General features: G+C 49.2%; 1 protein-coding gene across 2 annotated transcripts in view; it reads left to right on the top strand.

The window, feature by feature from the left end:
- Positions 1-25,454, top strand: part of LOC126547453 (protein FAM13B) — a 149,606-nt gene that overhangs the window by 21,358 nt on the left and 102,794 nt on the right. The gene's annotated exons all lie outside the window — the stretch shown is intronic.

Genomic DNA, 25,454 nt, shown 5'->3' with positions numbered 1-25,454 from the left:
CTTTACTAAGGGTGTTCGCTTATAGCGCTATAGGGTTACTGAACTTTGCCCGTGTTCCTAAAGAAGAGGTCTTACGCTAGAACTGTCCGAAAGAGCAGATTATATATATCCAATCGGGATGATGGGCATACTATATTGTCGAAGGCAGCCGGCCAGTGGAATACAGAACCTACGAACAAAACACAGTTTCGCCCGTAACGTGGGAAAGCAGTGCCACGATATAGCTGGCAAAATGCAATGGACGGTGAGGCTTTTAGACTGTTTCGTGAGGTGTTTGTTAATGGAGGGAACATGCGCAGGTGTGAGTGAGCGACTACTTTCGAGAAGTGAAATTAGTGTGAATCGTATTCGTTTGTGGAAGTTCCATCTCCCTGTGGTGAAGTGGAAAGACTCGGCTTTTCTTCCTGCTCTCATCTACGCAGACTAGCTGTGAATTCGGCACCCTTTTGTATCCAGGCCCCTTGTTTGTGCAGGCCTGCGAATTCCCCTCTCATCGCAGTATTCTTACCGGTGTAGTGCCCGTGTTTGCGAAACTTTTCTTACGCAAGAGCGCGTCCTCACTGGACGGGCCCGTTCAGGCGTCGTGTCATGCATGCATGATTGCGAACGGAACGATAACGAGACCAACTCCGTGCCGCTGGCGAACTGTGGATGGCACTTATGTGGGCGAGTTTTGGGAAAGGCATACGCTATGGCATACAGCCTGCAGTTTAGTAGGCCTATGTCGCTTAGCTAAATGGCAACAGCAACACCGACACATGCAACTCGTTCTCCTTCTTCCAACAGTTCTCATTCTTCTTGCCTTCTGAAACGCGATACGTGGGCAGCAGGTCAGAGTATAGGGCACGCGTATTCACATACACACACACCCAAAAGAAAGTTATTTCGCTAGATCTGTTCGTTAGAGCCCATGCCAGCCAATCGTGATGTTGGACGTATTTATATTAAAGAAGGCGGCCGACCAAAATTTGGTGCCAGGTTTATTCCAACGGTTTATTCCAGCGTACTTCTGTGGATTCACTTCACTTTGATTTTCTTTGTTTTTTTTCGTGTCCTTTGTACATAGCACGGCGCTGCGTGCGCAGCTAAGTGTCGCAGTATTCTTTCCTCCTGTAAGGAAAGCGTGGTTTGTGGCCGTAAGCCCCTGGAATTGTTTGTGTGTGCGTTCGGCCTCTACGGAGCGCCAGCAGCGGGCTGTGACCGTTCCATTAATGCCGTTGGCGCGACGCGGGCGGCTCCTGACCGCAGCAACCTTGTCCACTTTCCTTCGGCGTGGCCTCGGGCGCTGCTGCATGCACTGTGCGTCTCTCTCTCTCTCTCTCTCTCTCTGTGTGTGTGTGTGTGTGTGTGTGCGTTTGTTTGTTTGCGCGGGGGAAAGGTGGGGAGCGTTCGCGACGCATACAGCACAATTACGCGTTCTGATATAGCACTGTGCATTGTGTAGTACCTCAACCCGGTTCATCGCCGGCCTTTAAATTCGTTTCAGGAGGGCCCACACTATTCTGTATCGACATAAATTATATCCATCCACACCGTTATAACTTTAGCGATAAAACCTCGCGCAATCGGCATCGCTTTATATCGCCCTGTAGAGAATGCATCCCATTTTGGGCCCTGTATTGACGGAACGGTTCCTATACGCTAGAGCGGTTCGTAACAGCTGGCGATGGTCGTGACAGCAATCAATCACAGACGGTTCTCATGGAAGAAAAGCTTTTTATTGCGGCCCCTCTTGAATGACAAAACGGCTTGACCGATGATTGAAAGGTGGCGCAGTCATGGCAAATGACCACAAATTGCAAGGAAAGCAAGCTTTTGAGATTTACCACTCTCAGGGTAACGCACACTCAAGCCATTGGCGGTGATGTTAAAGAATGAGCCGAATTTTATACATATACATTCTTAATATCGGAACCCTCATTAAATGTGCGTATTTTAGTTTTCTTGTGCACTTCTAAAGCAAATGCAACGTCGTCGCTTTACTTTCTGTAACTTCTAGTACACACACACACACACACACACACACACACACACACACACACACACACACACACACACACACACACACACACACACACACACACACACACACACACACACACACACACACACACACACACACACACACACACACACACACACACACACACACACACACACACACACACACACACACACACACACACACACACACACACACACACACACACACACACACACACACACACACACACACACACACACACACACACACACACACACACACACACACACACACACACACACACACACACACACACACACACACACACACACACACACACACACACACACACACACACACACACACACACACACACACACACACACACACACACACACACACACACACACACACACACACACACACACACACACACACACACACACACACACACACACACACACACACACACACACACACACACACACACACACACACACACACACACACACACACACACACACACACACACACACACACACACACACACACACACACACACACACACACACACACACACACACACACACACACACACACACACACACACACACACACACACACACACACACACACACACACACACACACACACACACACACACACACACACACACACACACACACACACACACACACACACACAGGCACAGGCACACACACACACACACACACACACACAGGCACAGGCACACACCGGGAGTCCCAACTATCATGCACCAAGATTTAAAAATATGCAAATGCCACGTAGCTGGGCAGAACCAGGGTAATGTTGTTCGCCGTCGCTTGGAGATACTCAGATTATTCTTTTGCATTCCGCCTAACTACATAACTAGTTTTAATTAATTAATCAGCCTTACAGATATTATAATTAGATGCAAATTGTCAAGGAAAAAAATATCGTAGCGCAACATGAAAAACTTCCGATACAGCTTTCTGTTGCTGAATACGCGCTACATGAAAGTGTTCTTCCGAGCGTGAAAGAAGCCCGCGAATACACGCAAAATTGCCGTGCAACTGGCCGCTCGGGGCACTTTGCATGTGGAATTAACACATATCTGCGACTTTCGTGCGCAGAATGGGCGGACTGGTCGGCGTGATTGTTCCCGCTGGCACCACAATGTGCCGGCAACTACATATAAAATATATGGTGTCCTTGTTCTGCTGATCTGTGGTGTAAGTGTCGTATCTTTGGAGAACGTCTGTTTGTAATAATGGATGTATGATTTATTTAAAGGGCCCGCCATTGAGAGAAGTGAGCCGCTTTTCAATTACAAAACTTCACTCACCCGGTTCAGAGATCCTGTTGAGGCTGCTGGAACTGTGGTCGCAGTAGTCGTCCATTATGCGGGTTTTCGCGTTGTCTTCTGAATATGCGAGCTTACGCTAGCTGCAATCGCATCGCTGCTAATTGCAGTAGCTGCGCAGAATGTCCGAAACATCCCCATGTGTCATAAGCATCAGACTTCTTCGGCGCAACTCGAATGTAACGTACTCGTGGTGCGCAGCGTAACTGCGAAATGCGCCGCGACACAAGTGACGCGCTCGTGTGCTCCCTGCATGTCACCTTGCTGATCCTTCCCACAACACCGATTTCCTCCTTGCCCTCTTTTGTGCTTATAGGATCAAATATAAAGGTTTCGACACCGCAGAGGCGTTGAAACACGTAAAGGTTACATGATCCCAAACTTTCAAGCTCTCAAAAAGAATTATAATATCAAAACAAGAGGTTTGTAACTTACAAAATATAGGTTATTTGGCGCTAAAGGTAGCAGTGTAGGGCCGAGTAACCAGTGTGCATAAGCGGCGATTGATGAGCAAGAGTATATGTATACAAATGTCACCATGTACAAGAGAGATCAACTTGTGATCGCAAATCCTTTCATTCGCCGCAAAATTATGCACATAGTTGTTAGTTTTTCTTTAATTCTAATTTATTAGGCTTGCAGACTTCGTCATTACACTCAGTGAGAGTGTCTGCGAGCGAAGTGTGACTACGCTCGACATGAGAGCCGACGACGGGCTATAGCAAGGAAATGTTTATATATGGAGGTCAGGTCGCTTCAAATGGCGGGCTTACATGCCTCATTTGCACACGTGACTTCAGCTGGCTAACAAAGTCGCCTCTACTAAAGGTTAAATCGATTGGCGGGAACATAAATTGATCAGTCGTCCGGTGCTGCTCTGATATGCATACTCTGGAGGGATGCATACAGAATTACTGACTGCATACAAATAAATGCTTCACTGGGGCAATGGCGCTTCAATACTGTCGTTATATCTGTATGTGGAAGCCTTCCTTTGTCATCTCTTCGAGCATTCGACTATAGTTGCGGTATTCAGCGAACCCCACAGCTGCCACGATAAAGGACTGTTCACGTAATACCAACCCAGGCGTGCACGCTACACCACAATAGCGCGATACTTCACGCATTATTTCTTGTTCTTACGATAAATTCAACTACCGAGTATAGCATTATGAGTCCTCGCTTAGACCTTTTCTCTGTTACAAAGGCGCGAAGTATTGCATAAAGAAAGGGCTGAAAGTAAGAAGAAAAAGAAATGCGCGCCCTGCTAGCTAGGAACGCCCCTTTGCAGCAGCTATAAACGTATAGTATGCCTTTGTAAAGTATCTAAAGGCGACTGCTGTACATCTGTGACTGAATGCACAACGCTTTGGTTGCACGTAAAATTATTTCGCGATTTCCAGGGGCCCGTATTAGATACCGTATCGGTGGCTGTGCCCGGTGCCGGCCGGACTTTGTTAATTCAACCTTATCTTGGCTCCCAGTGAATAAATAAAAGCGCTTGTATTCACAACGCTACCGAAAATGTATGTCAAGAGAGGGATATTGTGCCTTCCCCTCCCCCCCGAAAAAGAAAGAAAGAGAGACGAAGAGCAAACGAATTCACGAAGCTTTCAGTTCGTAAGAAGTTTTGCCATTGGCCGTGCAGCCGCCTTTGACATTATGTTCGCTATCACGATTGAAAGGGAGCTTTACCAAACCCATCACCAATGTGTGTTTCACCAACACGAATGAGAGCGATTGGTTAAAATTTACAAAGTTATGATTGGTTATATATGGAACGTCATAGAAAGGGACTGACCAGGTTTCAGCACCCGGATTCTTTTCCCCATTCCGTGCCCTTAAAAATGCGCCATGCGGCATCGAACCTGCGACTTCGTGGTTAACAGCGGAACGGGATAGCCTCCGAGCCGTTGGAACGCGTAGCGTATTTTGTATTGAAAAGAAAGAAAGAGAAATAGAAATACAGATGTCCGTCGCAATGTTTTAGTATAATCATTCACGATAGCGCTGAATGCTTGGACTGGCGAACGCCAGAAGAAAGGCGGGAACGAGGAAGCGGTTCACGGTGCTTTACAGAAGCACAATACTTTCGGTGGCGTTAGATTCATTTGCCATTTATTCAGCAACTGTGCTTGAGTGATAACTGCCAGCAAGCTGCGTATTCTTTGCATATTTTCCAGGAGCACTATTCTAGCGTCTTCGAAGCTTCTTCGAACGAATTTAGCATCGCACGAATGAAGTTATTTTTAGTTTTTAGTTTATGAATATATTTTTAGCTTTCAATGCCAAGAAATGTTATCGTAAGGGATTATGCTTGGCACTTACAGGGGCGCATTCTGGCAATACCTGAAATCCGGTTTCTATTCGTGGCCATAAGTGAGTGGAAAGATACCACAGCGGTATGTGGCTGGTATGCGCCATTCGATTAATGAGCCGTCGTTCTTCATCTTTCTCGTCAGTGGCCCAGCAGTTACCGCGGGAGATGTACAAACAAAAATTATTCGTCGGGTCAGAGCTGTCACTCACCATAACCGGCCAGGTTGACTGGCGTGCTGGGCCGGATTCCTCGCTGCAGCCGTATACCCGATATCGCCGAAACAAGGTGGAGCCCAGCAATATTTAAAAGGGTAATGTCGGGCAGAACGCGCTCTCTCTCCCCTTTCTGTGCGAAGGCGCGACATAAGCGGCCTTTTTTGAGAATGCAGTATCGGGCAAAATTGACGTGGTGTCAGCCAAGGTCGTTCGCGCCGTCGTGTGGACCGCTGTTGGAATCGTGTGACGTAACGTGACGACTCATCGCCGGTTGCATGCCTCAACAAAGGTCGAGCAGGCTGGAATAAAGGGGCGGGACTTAGGTGGGGCGCGATGAGCGCGCCGCCTGCCGATGGCTCGCCTCATTCTTTCGGCGTCGGCGGCGCGTTCCGCTCTGGCGCCCCGGAGGAAGGAAAGTGTGTGTGTGTGGGGGGGGGGGTACTCGAAACGGGGGCGCCTCGTCGTCTGACTGGGCCCGGGCCCATTGTGCGGGAGCCCGGTGCCTCACTCGCGGCGCTGGCAGGGCCTGTACGCTTCGAGCGCGTTGCACCCTGGGTAGCTGAGGGGCTGGGTCAGGCACTGGCGCGTGCGGGGCGCATGCAATGTCGACACGGGCCACTGGGCTCGCTCAGCTCGAACATCCGTCGGGGCTCTGCTGGTGCGACCCTTTCGCGTTCCACAAGCGCTGCACGCGGCTACTGTGCTTGCGTAATCGGATGTGGCGGAGCCGAAAGGGACATGGCGCACGGTAACGTTGCAAAGAGTGGCGGTACGAGAGCTGCGCTGCGCTCAGCTTTGCTGCTCCTCCGACGCCCTTAGTGGGATCCCGGGCGGTTCTCTCCGTGTTCGCAAAGCCGGCAGGGTGTGAGTACGACTGCCAGCCACTCGTGCAAGCGTTCATGCCAGTCAGTCGGTCGAAAACAGTTGGGAACAAAAGTTGTGATTGTCTTTTCTCTTTTTTTTCTGTGCAGAGGTTGAGATGGGTCTCGAAGCGAATAACGGAACAGGAAGACGAGAAAAAAGGAAAAGCGTTCAAGTGCGGCAGCGCGCACCTCAGTAGTAGGCTAACAGCGATCCACTAGTTAACACACTCATCGTTTATAGCTATAGAATTGGTCACTGCATGCTTAATTACTGTAGGTTCATTGCATCACCATCAAACCCTGCGCCAGTGTGCGACATTACCGATCACAAAGACTCGTCGGGATCCACTTTTGTGTCCGATATAAGAATCTCTCGAAGAACGTCTTATGTAGCGTCTTGCCGTAATGGCTCGACGGCCACGAGCCAAGAGCCTCTGTTTACTCTCTGTCATCGTTCGTGAGCAGCATGCGTTTCGCGCTGTCTTGCTCGCTTTTGTTCTGACGCAACCGAGGCTGTCGTACGGAATGACCGTTTCCCAATTCTCTCCGAGTCTCTTCCCCCGTTTGTGCGCGATTCTCCCGCATTCGATTTCGATCGCTTCTTGTCCGCTCCGGTACCCCTATAATGTCTTTCTTTTTTTTTCCCCGCATCTATTTTATTTTTATTTTTCATTGGAGCACAGGAAAACCTGCGCATAGCTGTAGTTGTACACGCCACTGACGACCACTGTGCGATTCCTAAAACGCTGCAATGGCACTCGACGTTATATGTGCCCGCAATTTCGCTGCCAGCGGGAAGGAAGAGTCAAAATGCGCAACAGGAAACAAAGAGAGAGAAAGAGCAGTCCGAGAGGAGAGATAAATGCTGGACGAAGCTCACGGCTGAAGCACACTCGCGCGCGCATGTGCGAGAGAAACACTTCAGAAATTGACGCGAGAGGTGGAGAGTGACTGAGGGTCAGGTTGCGACTCCGAAAGTGTACTTTTTCCCATAATAAGTTCTGCTGCGGAGGGATTGAACAGATAGGAAAGAAAGAAATAAAACGAAGAAAAACAGAGTAGGAAGTCAATTGGACGCACCGTTCTATTTTGTTAGCGGCAGTGTCGTAATGGGCGGCGCTCTTGAGGGACATCATCCCGTGCGCGTAAACGTCGATCGATGCGCATGATTATGATGATGATGATGATTTAGTGGTGTCCCCTTTGAAACGGGGCGGTAACAAATAGCCACCTAGCCTGCTTGATTTAATCAGGTACGCTATGCATGTTAGTTTATCTATAGCATTTTTGTATACATATTCTTAAATCCTTTTTTTTATTTTCCTTCAATGTCTACCTTGTACCGCTAGCTATATGGCTGTAAGAGATCCGGTCGTATCAATCTCCTCCCGGCTTTTCTTCTTTTCCGCGGCCGCCAAGGGCTCCCCCTGGCGACAACGCACGGCCGATCCTCGGCGTGATCAGACAGCGGGCGCGCGGGGGGACGACTTCTGCCCGTCCGAGCGCGAACAACGCGCGGGTCAGGCGACCCTCGCCGTTGCAGCCTGTAAACTTGTCATCCGCGTGACACGAACGCATTGAAGGACGGTGGCGCAGAGACGGACAGCAAATCCCCGTATCGAGGCGTGTGCGGCTCTATTCTGTCAGTGACAGCAGATGTGGAAAGTGCAAGTATTGCGGGCATCGAAATTGTCTCGGCATTCGGCCCGTAGTGACCGTCTTTCGGGGCAGAGGGACAGTTGGGAGTCTACTTAAAGCGGGTATTGTGGAGGGTGCAAACGGTGGCTGGTGCATCCTCGGGGTAGAGACCCAGGCGCCCATCTAAAAGCCTCTCCACGAACGCGTCAGGGAGAGGGCAGGGATCTCGGGTCTGTTTGCTCAGAGTAAGGTATATAGAAAGCTTATTATGTGCAGGCGGTCTGTGTGTGCGTGTGTGTGTGTGCGCGCACGCATCTCTACTTTTACATTGGCTCTCGCTCCTGCGGTCTGAGGTAGCATCTCAGTCTGAAAAATAAAATAAATAAATAAATAAATGTGAACAAGATGGTCGCTTTGCACTTATCGTTGTGCTGCATCGCCCGCCCGCTCGATGCGGACTCGGATCTGATCTCAGCCGGACCTCTCGTTTCGTACTATCGTCTGCTCGCGTCAACTCTCGCTCGCGCTTGTTTGGTTTGCGTGATTTAGTCCCGTTCGCGCTTGTTTCGATTGTCCTGGTTTGCGATTGTTTTGTAATCTGGTTGTATGCGTGATGGGAATTGCGTAGTACTTTCTGGAAGCTTCGCGGCACTAACGATTACACTGGAACCTTCGACGAGTCATGTATAAAAGCCGACGGGCTTGACCCGCAGATCAGATTTTCGATGATTGCCGACTTTCCTACATGTCTCTCTCAAATTCTTCGCCTCAATATATCGCGAAACGAAAACACGCACAAGCTGCGCACAAATTTCGCATTAGGGAGTATCGTAGTCGTCGGCGAATTTTTCTTTTGTCATTGTAGAGTGGCACATCCTCAGTGACACACGCCTACTTACCGAAGCTGGCGTCGAAAGACGTGCATTAAAAAGGTGGTACACACCTACTGGTACATACCGAGGGACCAAAGTTGTCTTCAAAGAGGTTCATTGAAGACCAGCACAGACCGCGTCGCACGTACCCAGTGCTCCAAGTCGGCGTGAAAGAGGTTCGTTGAAGAACGGCACATATGTACACATTGCCACATACTCAGGCAGCCAAGTTGTTTTGACGGTTGGTTTTGAACCTTGTTCCCTTAGCAGATCAGCCCGATGCGTTACCCATCCGACCATGCACTACCCAGGGATCTAGGTAGGCGGGAAAAGGGTTAGAGACATAGAAAGGTATCCCCCGAAAAGTGTGTGAAGTGCCCTAAGAATGCTCATTACGATAATCTACAAACTAATTAAAAAGAACCTTAGAAATCACCTCACCATGAATGTCCACGTTAATGCGATCAGCATTGAAGCAATCTGGTGACTGACCATACTGCCAACGTCGAAACGTGTATGCAGCCGAGCCCTTCTCTCCTGCTTCTTAATGCACACTCTGCGCCATCTTCCGGCGCCGGCGTAATGTCCGCGAAAGGCACGGGCTTGATTCTGTCGAGCATCATAGAAATTTAAAGAATCATTTGGTCATTGTGGAGTGGCACATACCATGGGGCACATACCCAGTAGCCCAAGTTTATAAAAAAATTATGGGGCTTTACGTGCCAAAGCAAGTAGTCAAACGCCTGTACAACGAAGTGCTCCGACCTCCAAAATTTTTCGTTATACAGGTCACTTCATTGTAAAGGTCGCGCAACGTAGCGCTCACTCTAGAGCAGAGCATGTTCGTTCAACAAAATAAAAATCTTTATTTAACTTGAATTTGAACGAAACTTACTGAAATAAGTCGCCGATTATTTGTGCACAATTGGCTTTACAGAATGTGTGACTGCAGTTAACCTTATTGCACCGGATTCACGGTGCGCTCCGCAGCGAAACACAGGGTCTACGTAAAGTAAAGCTGCAGATTGTCGAATGCCGCTAACGTCTCCCTTGCCGTCGGAATCTTTAGTTCGTTTGCACGCGACCTTCATCACTGTTGTCTTCGCCCTATAGCTGGCTTCGGCGGTCGTCATCAAATGTGACGTATTCGTCAGCCATCGCACCCGCTGTTGCGCTACAACGAGCAGCGTGTGAGTTGAGCCATTCATGGAGCACAGCAGCAGGACATCGGAACACTCTCAAGTGCGTCGCTTGTGCTGCCATTAGCGCTAGCGCATGAGCGCACCCAGGTGACATCTGCGAAAGGCATTGGCGGCACTGCCACGTGGCGTTAGTTATAAAGCAACAACTCTGTGGTCAGGGACGCCTAACTTTCTTCGTTCTACAGGCAGATTCTTTGTAGAGGTCTTCGTTGTAGAGCTGTTTACGACATATGCAAGATACGAATTAAACCGGGACATAACCAGTCTTTCGTTATACAGGTCATTTCGTTGTAGAGGCGTCGACTTATACGATTATGAGGCACGCCGTAGTGTCGGGGCTCTGAATTAACTTTGACCACCTGGGGCTCTTGCACGTGCGCCCGATGCACGGTACACGGCCGTTATTGCATTTTGCCTCCATCTAAATGCGGCAGACGCGGCCGGCATTTGTTACTGCGCCCTTGGACTTAGCAGTGCAACGCCAAATCCACTACGCCACCATGGCGGGTGATCCAAGTTGCTATCAAATAGGTTCATTGACGAGCAACACAGACCGAGTGGCATTAGTGCTACATGTCGGCGTCAAAGATGTTCATTGAAGAGTGGTAAGTACCCAGTGCCGAAGTTGTGTTCAGGCACATACTCAGTTATCCAAGTTGCCTGCTAGACCAGACAGCAGGTAGCAATGAGTTAACCCCCGGTGGGCCAAGTTGCCCATATATATCCACAAATATATACGACAAGGCAACGACGACGAACGCCAAATCTCGGAGAAGAGGCAGAGAAAGCGTCGTTCCAAAACGGTGAGCCGTGTGACTCTGTTGCAGAACAAAAGGCGCGAAAAGTATTGCCTAGCCCAACTGGTAACGAGTGCGCAAATATGGACCGGTATGATGTAAAGATCCCCCTTTGGCTTGATTCTTTTCCTTTCACTATCATTCACCGTTCAAGGCCGGCCTTTCCCGGTGATAACAGGGACGGCGCGTCACTTGCGAACCACTGACGATGCGCGAATAGGAATAGCATTGGAATGGAATCTTTACATTATCTCGGCCCTGTTTCCGTATTAAAAAATGAGCACCCACGCAGAAAGACTGTTTGTAACAAAAGGTGTAAAAAATTACGCAAGAACTGTTCGAAAAAAAAAAAACTGATCAAAATGAAACTGATTCAAGCAAGGGCGACCGGCCAGGGCAAAACGGCATGTACGTAAGGACGAAAAGCTTTGTGAATTCGGCCCCGGGTCCCGATACGGTAGGCGGAGGCAGTCTCCATAACTGTAACGTTTCTTCTATACCTCGAGGGAGAAAAATGGGCAATATAACACGTTCGGCGTTTGTATGTTAACAGAGAATTCATCTGCAGGCCTCGATGCCAAGTTTAAGCGGTTATATATGAGCGCTTGATTACTAATCAGGCATTTTGCCTAAGCGTGGACGACCTCGCAGAGATTTATGCATTCGGTCGCCTATCAGCTGACGTCAGCGTTACACAGCTGTGTCCTAGACTGCTCACAGCATGCGCCCATGCATGGGCACTGCAGTGGCGGTCGTCACCGGTGTTGCACAGTGTTCACAGAGCACGAGATGCAAATGAACACGCGGGAGTTAAATTTTCCAGCATTGAGAGAGACACAAGCCGTATGTAGAAATAGTTTCTGATCGGAATCGATTACATTATGATCGGAATTCCAGGAATCGCCAACGCTTGAATGACGGAGACCCCACGACGCGAACGTGCAGCGAGTCGGCTACGTCATCAGCGGCGACAGGCGCGTATGCGCAACTCTCCGCAATCGGGAAATGTCCTTCGAATAAACGCGCCCACAGGGCAGCTACTTTGCTTGTCTTGTGCAGTGGTCGCTCATTCAAGGTATCGGTGTTATTGTAATTGTTCGTTGCCTTGTGTCAGAGCTACCGTAGGCCGTCGCAATTCGTGGGGTTCTTTTTGTTTGTTTGTTTGTTTGTTTGTTTGTTTCGCTCATTCACTTGATGAGCGCGCTGGTTCTGAACAGTCGGCCGCGTTCGTTCTTCGTTTTTGATGCTGGAGCGCGCTCGATGGTGTGGCAAACCTTGAGCGCTTTTCAAGGATGCAGTGGCTCCAACGAAGTGCGAGGCAGTGCTGCCGCGACTTCATTGAACCGTCCAGCTGTATGCGTGTGTCCGCCGAGATCGCACTACTGGGGCGCTGTAACGTAAAGTAATTCCAAACTTTTCTGTTCCAATTCTGCAATCCAGCCCTCCAAGATTAGTAAAAAAAAATTTCGAGTCACCACCCGCTGCGCCTGTCTGTCACGCGACATCATGAAAACCGCGAAAACGCCCAATTTGATATGATATGTTCACACTGATTATGCATGATTAGACCGAACGAAAGTAAAATAGTTTCTGATTCGACGTACTCTTCGCCCAAAGGGCGTCGTTTGACCAATTGCTATTGGTCAAACGTTTTCAGGCTTCGCGCATTTTACCTGTCTGTCGCGCGGCGTCACAAAACCGCGAAAGCTCGCCGCGTCAAAGCGACGTGTGTGCGTCAAAGACGTATTAATATGCCGAAAAAAATTGCAAGCTTTTTTGAATAGCCGGGCAGTGCCCCGTTCCGAAAGGAATAGAAGATAGCTGCCGGCCGATCGCTGTGGCACCGGCTACTCGGAGCTGCCGTGGAGTATGGATTTATTTGCGTGTAATAAAATATTTTGCGTGGCCGTATAGCGTTATCGAGACCTTTCATCACGTATACGACATTGCTTTGCCAACTCTACTTTGTTGAGTATCCGTTTTAGCGAGATTTTCGACCAGCCACCGCAAGCTAAGTAAAAGGAAGTGGATCAATCGCAGACGCCGGCACGACCCTCTTCATCCGGCTATCTACTTTCACTGCGCTGGCTCGCCCCATCGAAACTCTCTCCATTTGAGCGTGCTCTTCGCCTCTTCTCAGCCAATTAGATAAGAAAAAACTGGTCAATGTAGGCAATGCTATTCGCTTTGAAAGCAAGAGAAAGTGGCATTCTATAAACCAGAAGCGCGTTTAGGCTTTTCAAACGACGCTGCAGGTTACCGCCCGATGCTTGCGTCGGTGGTTGGTAAATTTGACGTCAGAAGATTGGAATAAAAACATTGGAATAGTTTTACGTTATAGGGCCACAGCTGCCTCCATTCAGCGCTGCGCCGCTCCGCGACAGCGCTGATGCATCATCGCTAATGGGTGAGCGTGTTGATGCTGGCACTGCGACCTATCCATTGTTCGCTTCTCAGGCGTCACCCGTGGGCTATATTGCGGAGCATTTCTTGCTCCAGGACGGGCGACGCGTGTTGTTCACGCCAAACCTGGCGCACGCTTTGCCTTGTGACCCTGACGCGCAGTCTTCTCCTTCGCCGTTTGGTGTCTGCGCCTCGTCTGAAAGACGGGAACGCGCAGCATCTCTACTTTCTTTTCTTTTTTTTTTCTCTCTTTTTTTCCCGGGGTCGAACAGCGGAGCCATTGCGTCTGTGCATTCGAGTGTCCTTGCCGCCAGTCGCCCGATGTAAGGACCGTCGCTGACTCTGAATGATGTGACGTCTTGCGCAGCTGTTGCGATCGACCCTCTATTCGATCACGGCTTCCAGGCCAGTATAAGTTAATCTCACCGAACGCTTCCGTTTACATGTGGACCTGCCGTCTGCCTCGTAGTTTAACGCTGCGTCGTGGTCTTGCCCGGATTACCTGGCGTTGTTATAAGCGATCGCAGGCGCTTTTCTTTCCCATTGACTGATGCGGTCAGCCACTGCGCACCGTTTGGGCTCAAGATCAGGACTCGTATTCACATAATTTCTCTTGCGTAAGATCGCTTCCTCATTGGCCGGTGCTTGGGCGCCCGCCACTCGTGACGACGATCCACGTCTTAACCAGACGACTGTTGCGGTGGTGCCTTACCGTGAACCGGCACTTATACTATAAAGAAGTCTTGTGAATTCGAGTATGTGCCCTGTACCCCCAAATTTGAATAGACATTGTATGAAGTCATCGTGAAGAGATGCGGGGAAAGAATGTTGAGGGAGACAGAGCGAGCTGAGGATAAAATATTAGATTAGCGAGTGTTGCGCTGTCAAGTCTTCATGTACGCTGTCTCTCAGTGGAGTCGCAATATGGATGGACATCCAACTGCTTTACGATCAGTTGGTTGCTTGATTGTTAACGATATTGGAAACGTTGGCAACTTTGTTCTCCGTCTCTTTTACAACAGTGCACAATTAGGTTTATAAATCCAGGGTAATTATTGCATTGTTGCGTTTCTTCTTTTCTTTTTTCATAGTGGCACGAGCATCGAGTGACACTCTTGTTTCTTGCGCAGCACTTCCGTTTCACCTCCTGAGACGACCGGAGATGAAATTCAAAATAAATCAGAAAAGAATAGAAAAAAGAAATAGTACAATACAAAATTCATTGATTACAGATATGATATCAGAGCATAAGTTTAGTTGCAAGTTGAGTTACTGGCGTGTCTAGAATAATTAGAATTAATTCGAAATCACTGATTAGAGCATACCAAAGCCCAGGATTGTAGACTTTAGAGACCCGCCACGTGAGCACGACTTTGGCGAAATTCCTGGAAAACCGGAAGTAGAAAGCGAAAGAAATGACGTCACACACAAGAACGTGGCATGATATTTAACTGGCTAATTAAAGGAAAGCAGTTGCCTGGCATAGACTCATCTGCCTAGCAGAGCGGATGTGACGTCACTTCCTCCTCTCTCGCTTATGTCCCGGCGCTTACCTGCTCGCTCGCTCTCTCGCTTGCTCGCAACAGCTGTGCGCGCGCGCTCGTTACATGTGCTGACGTCAGCACCGGAGAGGGCGCGTGAGGTGCGCTTCCTGCGCCGCTCGCCAGGGGGCTACGCCCCGCAAGGGGGCGCGAGCTGCGCTTCCTCCTCGCCCGCTTATCGTACCAAGGGAAAGACGTTCGCTCGCTTAACCTAGAGAACACCAATGTCGAGGTGCGAGTGCCACTAATGTTGGATTCCAATGGCAGATCGGGAGCGCTCGGCCTGATCACGAACGGAACGCGTCGTTCCGACTGAGATCACTCTCGTCAAATCTGCGAATGGAATGATTGCGCTCCCGCGTGGGCACTTATTACAGGGAAATCAATTGACAGGGCGCTAGACTAGAGGTGGATCGGGTAGGCCTCACCACCACCATCTGGATCATTCTGGCATTCCGTGCGTTCGTTTTTCTTTCGTGTAGGAATAATGATCACTGGACTTGCGAACTTATAGTGTCTGAGTCGGAGCTGTCACTATCCAGGAGCAGGAACAAAAACGCACGGCGCGTCGTAGCGTCCATGTTTTCCATGTCGTCCATAGCTGCCTGCGACCAGAAACAGGCGACCATGACATGAAACAGAGGCGGGTGAAGTAATACGTCACGCGGACTTCCGGTCGAATCTGCCGATTTTGGCGGAGCAAACATTTTTGCTGTACAGAGCGATCCGGAATCGGTAGCTGCTCCCAATCTGTCAATAGAACACACAACTCACGCTCTCGTTCTGCCATTGGAATAGGATTGCTACATACAGAGCCGAAAAACCTAATCTGGGTCTACCATTGGAATTCAACATAAAAGACACCTAGGTCAAAGATTAGGGTCGCCTACAATTTTTTTTCTTCTTTCTGGTAGTCAGGATTTAACGTCTATCAGTCGTTGCCACAGTCTGTGGCAACCATTTGTTGCATTCTAGTGCACATCGAGCCTCATCATTCAGTATTAAGGGTCCTATTCGCTGTTTCTGGATTGTGTGTTATCTGCCACATGGCCTGGATTGACTTTTTTCCTTTTAAAATATCTGTAAAGCAAGAGCTATAGAACCCAACATGATGCAGATGTTTGGTTTCAGATGATATGATAGAGAGAGAAACGAAAAGGGAAAGGTAGGGGAAGTCAACCAAGCGCGTGCCTGGTTGGCTGCCCTGCACTTGCGGAGGGAGAAAGGGGAAGAATAGATAAGGAAAGAGGTGAACAATAATTTGGTCATCCACACAGTCAGCCGCAGCGAATTGTCCACTGTCACAAGCGCTCTTAAAATGATATGAGGATTCCTTTTGAGGCGAGGCGGTGGCACAAGCCACCAAACTGGTTCTCTTGCACTTTCGGGTATATGTTAACCTTTAAGTACCTTTGTACACCAAGCCGCATTACTTAAAAAAGAATCAGAAAAGCGAGTTCGCTTCATTACATATTCTCCCTTCCTTTGCGCCACCAATTATCCCAGCCGTCTCTTATGGTAGTATAGGAGAGATAGTGAGCCATATAGATTCGGCATCCCCGCGTTGACCGCGAAAGCTTATCTGTCAACATCGGTCCTGCCACTTGGTGTTTTGTTCCTGGTCGTGTTCTCGCGCCGCTCTTTGTCATCCTACTATATACTACGACTGCTTTAGTAGCGCGTCGCGAGCAACGAGCCACTGGCGTCTCGCCCGCTGCCGGTGTCGACATTTGGCGAGGCGCACAGTCGCGGCCATTCGGGGCCAGCTGGCCCGCTGCGCACTTGGGGAGAGGACGACGAATCCGCCAGCCGGCGAGGCTCCATCGATCGCTGCGAGCGGGCAGGCAAGCACCGGGTTAGGGCTAGCCTCGCTGTACTCCGCTCCCCACCTCCGCTTCTCCTACGTGATCTCTGCCTGGCTGTTGTGCTGTGAGGATCGCTGCGCGCCGCCCGCGGTGTCGTCATCGTAACTCGCGCTGGTCTCGCTAACGATTGCCACGCGAGATAGAATTGCCTCCTGTGTCGCTGTGCGCGGCCATTGCCAGCTTAGCACGTAGCTGAAAGCCTCCCACCATGTAGTACGTTTTTTTTTTTTTTATGAGCGACTGCAGGTCTGCATTAAGAAACAATATGAAGGAGAAATAATAATAATAATAAATTATTATTATTATTATCATTATTATTATTATTATTATTATTATTATTATTATTATTATTATTATTATTATTATTATTTGAACGAAGTAAAAGAATGGAGCCAAGAGAAATAGGAACACTGTGAAAGAGGCGCGACATCGTCTCTGTCGCATGTTCGATTTTCTCTCAAATACTTGTCCTCCCGGCGTTGCGAAATCTCCTGCTGCGGCCGTAGCAGTATTGAAAGATTCCATATAGCTTCAGCTACCGCTCGCTAAAGCACAGCGCCCATGCGTTACCAGGGTACGCAGCGTAGGTTTACTGCTGTCCCCGTTAGCCATTTCGCTTCCCCCGTTTCACCTTTTTCTTGTTTTCGTTTTTTGCTTGATAGCTTAACGTCTGAAAGACAGGAGCCGTTTTTCCAAGAAGCATATATAAATGTGATCCAGTTGGGACTGTGACTGTCTTTCTTTCTGTTTTTTTTTTTCGTAGCGTTCTTTTCCGGAAACGACGCACCCGCTGAGAGTGACAAGAGAGAGAGAGAGAGAGAGATGTTTGGTTGTTGCTATAACCGTGTCGGCTGCTCATTAAGCTAATTACTTCGTCCGAAAGGCTAACTCGCTTTTGTTCGTCATTAGACACAACTTTGTCTTTCTCTCCCTTCCCTGGCCATTTTGTTTCTTTCTATTAGACGATGAGTTTGGCCCACTTGATCCTGGAAATGCCCCCGCACAGGCCCTCAGTACCCTTGCTGCTGAGCGTAGATGTTGTTATCTTATGAATCTGTGTGCGTGCACATGGGCCCGTTGACTTTCTGTCCCGTCTTTGTTTTTTGTTTTGTTTTTTTTTTTCAGATTGTCTTTCCTTTATTTTATTTATATTTTTCTTTCTCACCAGAACCGCTCCTTCCGACTGCACCCCTCCCCTTCGCGAAATTTCTGCATGTGTCATTCTTCGAAGCAGGCTCGTACAAGTGGTCGTATTTACTCCATACAAGTAGGCGGCGCGAACGCAGCCGAAGGTCCGCATAGGGCGCTCGCATTCGCTGTTGTGTCTTCTATATCCCCGTCGCGCTCGAGGAATATGAAAGGCGCGCATAGCGGGCAACTCTTCCACCCTGTTCCGTGCTGTTTTCGGCGCAGCAAACCCGCAAGCGTCCGTTCGGCGACGTGTCCGTGGCACGCGCCGTTCCGCGACTTCAGTGGGCGTGCGTACGGTCCCGCTGAGTGTAAAGCACGGGCGGCGGTGGATCTCGCTTCTGTTCATTGCTCTTGTCGGGGCGTGGCGGGCAGAAAGGCGACTCTGTGCAACGCCCGACAACGCTGCCGTCGGTCTTCTATTCTATAGAGGCTGCTGAAATCTGCGTGCGTGCGTGTCGCGCGCAAGGGGAACGGGAGTGCCCTTCGCGACCTCAACCTTTTGGTAAGCACCGCCCGGATGTTTTGTGCGCCGTCGCGCAGGCGTTCAGCGCCGTCGTCGGTCCCCCCTCGTTAGCGACTTCAATTCGGAATTTCGCGCCGCAGTTGGCTCGAGGCCGGGCTACGCGGTCGAGTTTTGATTTACAACGCTCTGTGGATCTGAGTCGCGGCCTGCTATGTTGTGGAGCAGAACCTCGATTTACCTCTGTGGCTTCTTTTTTTTCGGCGCGTTCCCCTTCAAACTTCGAACAGAGCTCGCATTATGAAATCAAATCCCGTGTTCATGAGAAGATCTAGAGTTTTTCGTACGAGGAAGTGCCAGTCAATCCTGATGCTGGACGTATTATGAGAGAAGGCGGCCTGGCAATAACGCTTAGGAACGAACTTTTTTGTTAATTGCACATGACGTCATGGACGCAAGCCTGGATCCACCTGTAGTTCCACCGCTGTGGTTAAGAGTCTCAGATAAACGCGCCGCTTTTTGTAGCGCTATTGTCGCTGAAACACGGCGAGCGTGTTGACTCCATTGCGAACCATCTAGAATTATTACAAATAATATTACAAATTTTGGGATTCAAGACAAATTATTTTTTTGGTAAACAAGCTTCATGGCATCGACGGACGCGAGAATTTCGGTGATAATCGCATATACGGTAATCATTTGCAAAATTACCGCGAATAAACTCTTTTGGTTTTCTTACTTTAGAGGGGCAATGTTGTAATAGCAGAATTGAGGTCGGCGAGTAATGAAAGCGTAAGCTTTTGATAAAAAGTATTTACCTTGCACCAGTTACGAAAAATAAGTGCTCAAAATCTGCATTGAAACGCATTGCCTGTTCCAGTTAGTATGTTTCCGCAGTGTCGAAAAACGCATCACGCAAAGACTGGATCAACAATGCATTTCATGGCACATTTGAGTCGGTATTTCTGAGAAACTGTTAGGTACAAAGTTGCTAGCAAATGGATCTGCTTTGAGTGAGTGCTGGCTGACATCAATTCTGCCATTGTAACATTCCCTCTAATGTGTAAATGCGTACACTGATTGGAATAGAACGGTTACATTATCTCAAGCCAGGCTGGCTCTTTGTAGCACGAATAATATTGCAGTCGCTGACGGGCCACTTAGGCATCCTTCTAAAAGCGCGCTTCGCCTGTTAACATGAGTAGACATGGCTGCTCTGGCGCATCCGCAATTAATGGCATACAATAGCGCTTTTTGAAGAAGTTGAGTTAAAAATACGAGTTCGAAATGGGGCTGTACGTTAGATGGGCCCTGGAGTTGTTTTACTTGCGCTCAAGGTTTTATTGACGGCTGATCAGAATATACTCTATATGTGCTGGCCCAATCGTTATTCGAATACGCGACATTTACGTCATGGAGCTACATTGTTTTATGCGTAAATGTTCTTGTTGCGTCGCTGAACGAGCAGATGCCGGCCGCCAGTGGATAGCGCAATGCCTGCTTTCGTATTTCTGCTCTTAGAGCTTGATACTGTCGCATGAAGGCAAGGACTCGTCTTGACTCGTCTTCACTCGCCTTCCCCTTCTCAGCCGCCTGTCTTCCAATTTACTAAGTGCTTGCAGCCTTTGGTCGCGCCGGCGCTTGATGTCGCAATATTGCGTTGCGGGGCTCTGCTAAGTTGTTTACACAGCCGTACGTCTTCAGCTGGGACAACCGCCGGCCTTGGGGGAAGGAGGCGGGGGTTAGAGAAAGCGAGTCACCTTGTCTGCCATATGGCTATCCCGCAATCCGCATTGATGAGTAATTGCTGACTTATAATCTGGAGCCGTTGGCCGCATCCATTACGACCCCTGGTTCCCGATCGTCTATGTAATTCACAATCACTTGTAGTGATCAGTCTCTCTGTTCGCGAGCAGAGGGGAGGGTGGGGGGAAGGGGGTTGGTGGCGTCGCGCGTGGGCCTCCTCCTTGTGACTCCCCACCCCTCTTGTTGTCGGGCGAATGCCGCCTGCGTGTGCCAGGTTTCGGTCAGAGTCGGTTGAATACTTGGCTGTCGACTCGGTAATGCGCGTCGCCCCAAACAACCCCGCATTGCACCGCAAACAGCGCGGACCGTGACGCGGGGTCGCTGACAAGCCGTCAGGCCACCGGTACGCCCGCCCACCTTCCCTCCCTCTTCGGCACGAATGAGATGAACGGCGACGCTGTTGACGCGGCCAAAGTGGGCCAGCTTGCAATAGCGTCGGAGGCACGCCGCCAGACAACTGGGAACGCCGATAAACGCGCGAAACGCGCTCAGCCGGCCTGATGACATAGCGTGTCGCCGCTAAGTCACACTTGAGTCCTGCAGACAACTGTGGAAGTGAACTTTTGGAGTGCAAGCGTCGGGGCAACTTAACAAACGCCTGTTAGCGAATCCCTGTTGTACAACGCACGTAGTGACGCCAGTACAGTATAAGGTACAAGAGTTACCCTACCGCACATACCTCTCACCCGCCGCGCTGACTTGGAAGCGCCGCGCTGTTCAGCACGACGTCGCGGGAATTCAGCTCGCGCGGCTGCCTTATTCAGAAGGGGGCGGAAGCGTCTCTGAACTAATATACTGTATTTTGGCGCATGTTAACCGCCGAATAGCCGAAATCTGGGGTGTTTATGTCCAATTTTATGTCCAATATCATGATTGGCTTGGATTTGTTCCTCCTAACAGTTACACACACACACACACACACACACACACACACACACACACACACACACACACACACACACACACACACACACACACACACACACACACACACACACACACACACACACACACACACACACACACACACACACACACACACACACACACACACACACACACACACACACACACACACACACACACACACACACACACACACACACACACACACACACACACACACACACACACACACACACACACACACACACACACACACACACACACACACACACACACACACACACACACACACACACACACACACACACACACACACACACACACACACACACACACACACACACACACACACACACACACACACACACACACACACACACACACACACACACACACACACACACACACACACACACACACACACACACACACACACACACACACACACACACACACACACACACACACACACACACACACACACACACACACACACACACACACACACACACACACACACACACACACACACACACACACACACACACACACACACACACACACACACACACACACACACGCGCGCATACACATGCAGAGAGAGAACAGACAGACGTGTCTCTGTTCTGTTCAAACAAACAGAACAGAGACACGCCAAATCGTCCTCGCCAAATCCCACTGACCCACTAGACTAAGTCCATTAATGCTCTCATCGTTGTTGTCGTCTGCATAAAGTATATATATATATATATATATATATATATATATATATATATATATATATATATGTGTGTGTGTGTGTGTGTGTGTGTGTGTGTGTGTGTGTGTGTGTGTGTGTGTGTGTGTGTGTGAACGCTTTGTGTATGAGGGCCCTGCTTTCTAGCCGCCGCGGTGTCTTAGCGGCTAAAGTGTTGCGCTGCTAAGCACGCGGTCGCGGGATCAAATCCCGGCCGCGGCAGCCGCATTTCGATGGGGGTGACATACAAAAGCTCTCGTGTCCCGTGTATTGGGGGCACGTTAAGGATCCCCTGGTGGTCAAAATTAATCCGGAGTCCCCCACTATGGCGTGCCTCATAATCAAATCCTGGTTTTGGCACGTAAAACCCCAGAATTCAATTCAGTGCCCTGTTTCCTTTCGTCGTAGTCTGGTCCAGACTACGCATCTGCATGCGCGCAGCGCCCCATATTTACAACATTGTTCGCTACTTTCATTTGGCCAGTTTTCGTCCGAGATCTCACTGTAGCACTCGGCTGTCCCACGCAAAAGAAAAATAATAGTAATAATAATAATAAGAAATAAAATAAATAAATAAAATAAACATGCTTGGAAGTTCTTTCGTTTTTCTTTGAACGTTTAGTACTACAGGAAGAAAATACCCCGATAATCACTACGTTAATGAAGATGTCACTCATACGTGTCTCGGTGTGAGATTGTCCCATTATCTTCAGCCTAGCCAGCTGCAATACTATGCTGTTCTGTGCGTCATCCCTCGCGCTCACACACTCGTGACACCGTCGTATTCAGTATAGGCTCCACGCACTCGTAACTGTCGCAGATGCGGCTTGACGGTGTTTTAAATTAGTCTTCCCGCCGATACGAACCTGATACTGCCTCGTCGTTATTTGGTCGAAACGGGGAGGGAACGATGGGCGGTATAAAACGCGAACTGTTCGTCGCTGCATGGCGCTTGTGTGCACGCGTCTTCGAAAGCTTAGTATGCAGCCACGAAGAAAGTGAAGCCGCGCGATGCGGGGCGCCTGTGCTGCGAGGTCTTTCGAACGGAAACTGCCCATCTCTGTTTTTCGTGCACGCACATACATAGGGGTATTGATGCTTTCTTTTGATCCAGGCGCACTGGCTTACACTCGAGTGGAAGAGAAGGTCGTCATTTTCGGGGCCACAGAAAGTGGCCTGCGTGACTGCGCCACAGTGACGCCAGTGACCGCACCGAACAGTATACGAGGGCGCGCCGCCCGTTCTCTGGTAAACAACGCGATGAGTCACGTCCGAGACGTATAAGCTTTGAAACCCTTCCCCAAGGTTCCGTCCCGACGAGCGCCGCTCCAAGAACCACGAGGACGCGCGAGCATCTTCGCGCCCTTCGTATCCATCCACCTCCGCTAAAAGTGGCTCTCTCGCTTTTTTTATTATTATTTTTTTTTTTTCATATGGGGGTGTAGGCTCTCCCGCTTTCAGTTTCGCGGCCATCACCGGAAGCAGGACCGGCGGTGGCCGTGGAAACTGCTCGGAAAATTCCCGCCGCCGACTCTCTCGGAGAGTCGACGTTGCTTCATTTTTTTTTCTTTTTTTTTTTCTCCTGGGCGTGCCCGCTCGCCGAAAACAACAAACTCGTAACCACGAGCGCACTCACGAAAGTCACCCTCCCCATTCTTCCTTCCCTTCTATAAGGGCGCCCTGGCAATTGCGGCGCGTATCTTGGCCTATCAATTTTTTTTTCGTTGGGATCGCTGCGTAGATTCGCGGGCTTTTGTTAAACAAGTACGTGCGTTTGTATGTATGTTTACTGTTGGTGGGCTCGCGTGCGCTCGCGTAACTGCGCTTATCGGGTCCCACCGAAACATTCGCGCTTATTGCTCACTCAAGTTGCCTCCGAGCTTGTACCACGCAAACTCCCTTCCCCCTGCCCCGCCTCTTTCCGCCCGAGTGCGAGAATAGACGACACCCCATTTTGGTCGTTTTCTTTGTTTCTGTACCCGGACTCTTCCTGCACGGTTTCTTTGGTTTTCCTTTTATGATGGCGCATACCCACTGCGGGGATTCTGCCAAGATTTGGAACTCAAGAAAATCTCCCTGAAACAACTATGAATTCCTCCATGACTGAGCAAACATCTATGTGGTAGTTTCCAAGAGAAGGGGCTCCTAGAGAGAGAGAGAGAACTAAACTTTTATTTTCTGAAACGCTAATCCTAGTCAGGACTCGGTTCACCCTAGGTGGGAGGATTCCTTATTCCTTAAGAAGGGAAAATATTATTTCCTTCCCCTCCTTCTTCTGCCGTTGTTGCTTCCTCATATATCGCCTTTCGCGAATCGTGCACCAACTGGCCTAGTTGAGCTCGCTAACGGACGGGTACTTTGATTTCTCCGATAAATTGCTTCACCGCACTGCACGTCGTACCTCTTCTATGCTTTCTTCTATGCTTTCTTTCCTTATACCTTTCTTTCTTTCTTTTCTTTCTTTGGTGTCGCGCTGGTCTAATTGAACATTCCGGAGAAGTGCACGACAGCTGTCTCTTGGCAGCTGTACTTTGCTGTTACTGGGTCAGAGGCCTTTCATTTGCCTCGGTGTTCCGCATTAGCACACATGTGCAGTTTGACTGCAGCTCATTCAGCTGTTGCTACTGTAATTTAATGCGCAAAGTTAACTTATAGGGACACGTGTAAAGTGATTTGTTTGCAGGGTCATGATTTTTAAATATTATCGTATTATGATTACTATATCGTCCCTGTCATGATAACATAACACGTAGTCTTGACCTACTTATTATTTACAAGCTCGTTACTTGTCCGCACATTAGTTTGAGAATGGTATAGCGAAGGACTCCAGAGTATGAACAAGAAATCTTGTTTATCATAAGCTGCATCGAAGCGTATTATGTTGTCAATATTCTTTTTTTTTCCCTTTACAGAAATAAAGTGTTGTATACTCATTTCGAAGAGGAGGGGGGTATAAAAATAATTTAATCGAACATCCGTATTATATTAGCAAACGTTTCTTACGCCTCCAATGTTCGTTTCCTTGCATGACCTTTATGGTTTTTTTGTTTCATGGTGTGTCAACCTCTTTCTCGCGCTAAAGCGGCCTTAATCATGGCGAGAATGCTGTATTGCGTGTTTCTGAAACATTGTCGTATATCGAGGGCTACATTTACAACACGCACTTCCCTCTCCTACCTCCTGACTCGCTAAATTCGCTCTCATCCATTTGTGGCACCCTCTCAGCGTCGTAATTATAGGCTGAGGGAGCGCTGTTCTTTAAGCGCCACTCGCTGGCACGCTTGCCGGA

The sequence above is a fragment of the Dermacentor andersoni genome, chromosome 1, assembly GCF_023375885.2.
Source record: "Dermacentor andersoni chromosome 1, qqDerAnde1_hic_scaffold, whole genome shotgun sequence".
In the NCBI taxonomy this organism is placed as follows: domain Eukaryota; kingdom Metazoa; phylum Arthropoda; class Arachnida; order Ixodida; family Ixodidae; genus Dermacentor; species Dermacentor andersoni.
This window is presented reverse-complemented; position numbering and strand designations above follow the sequence as displayed.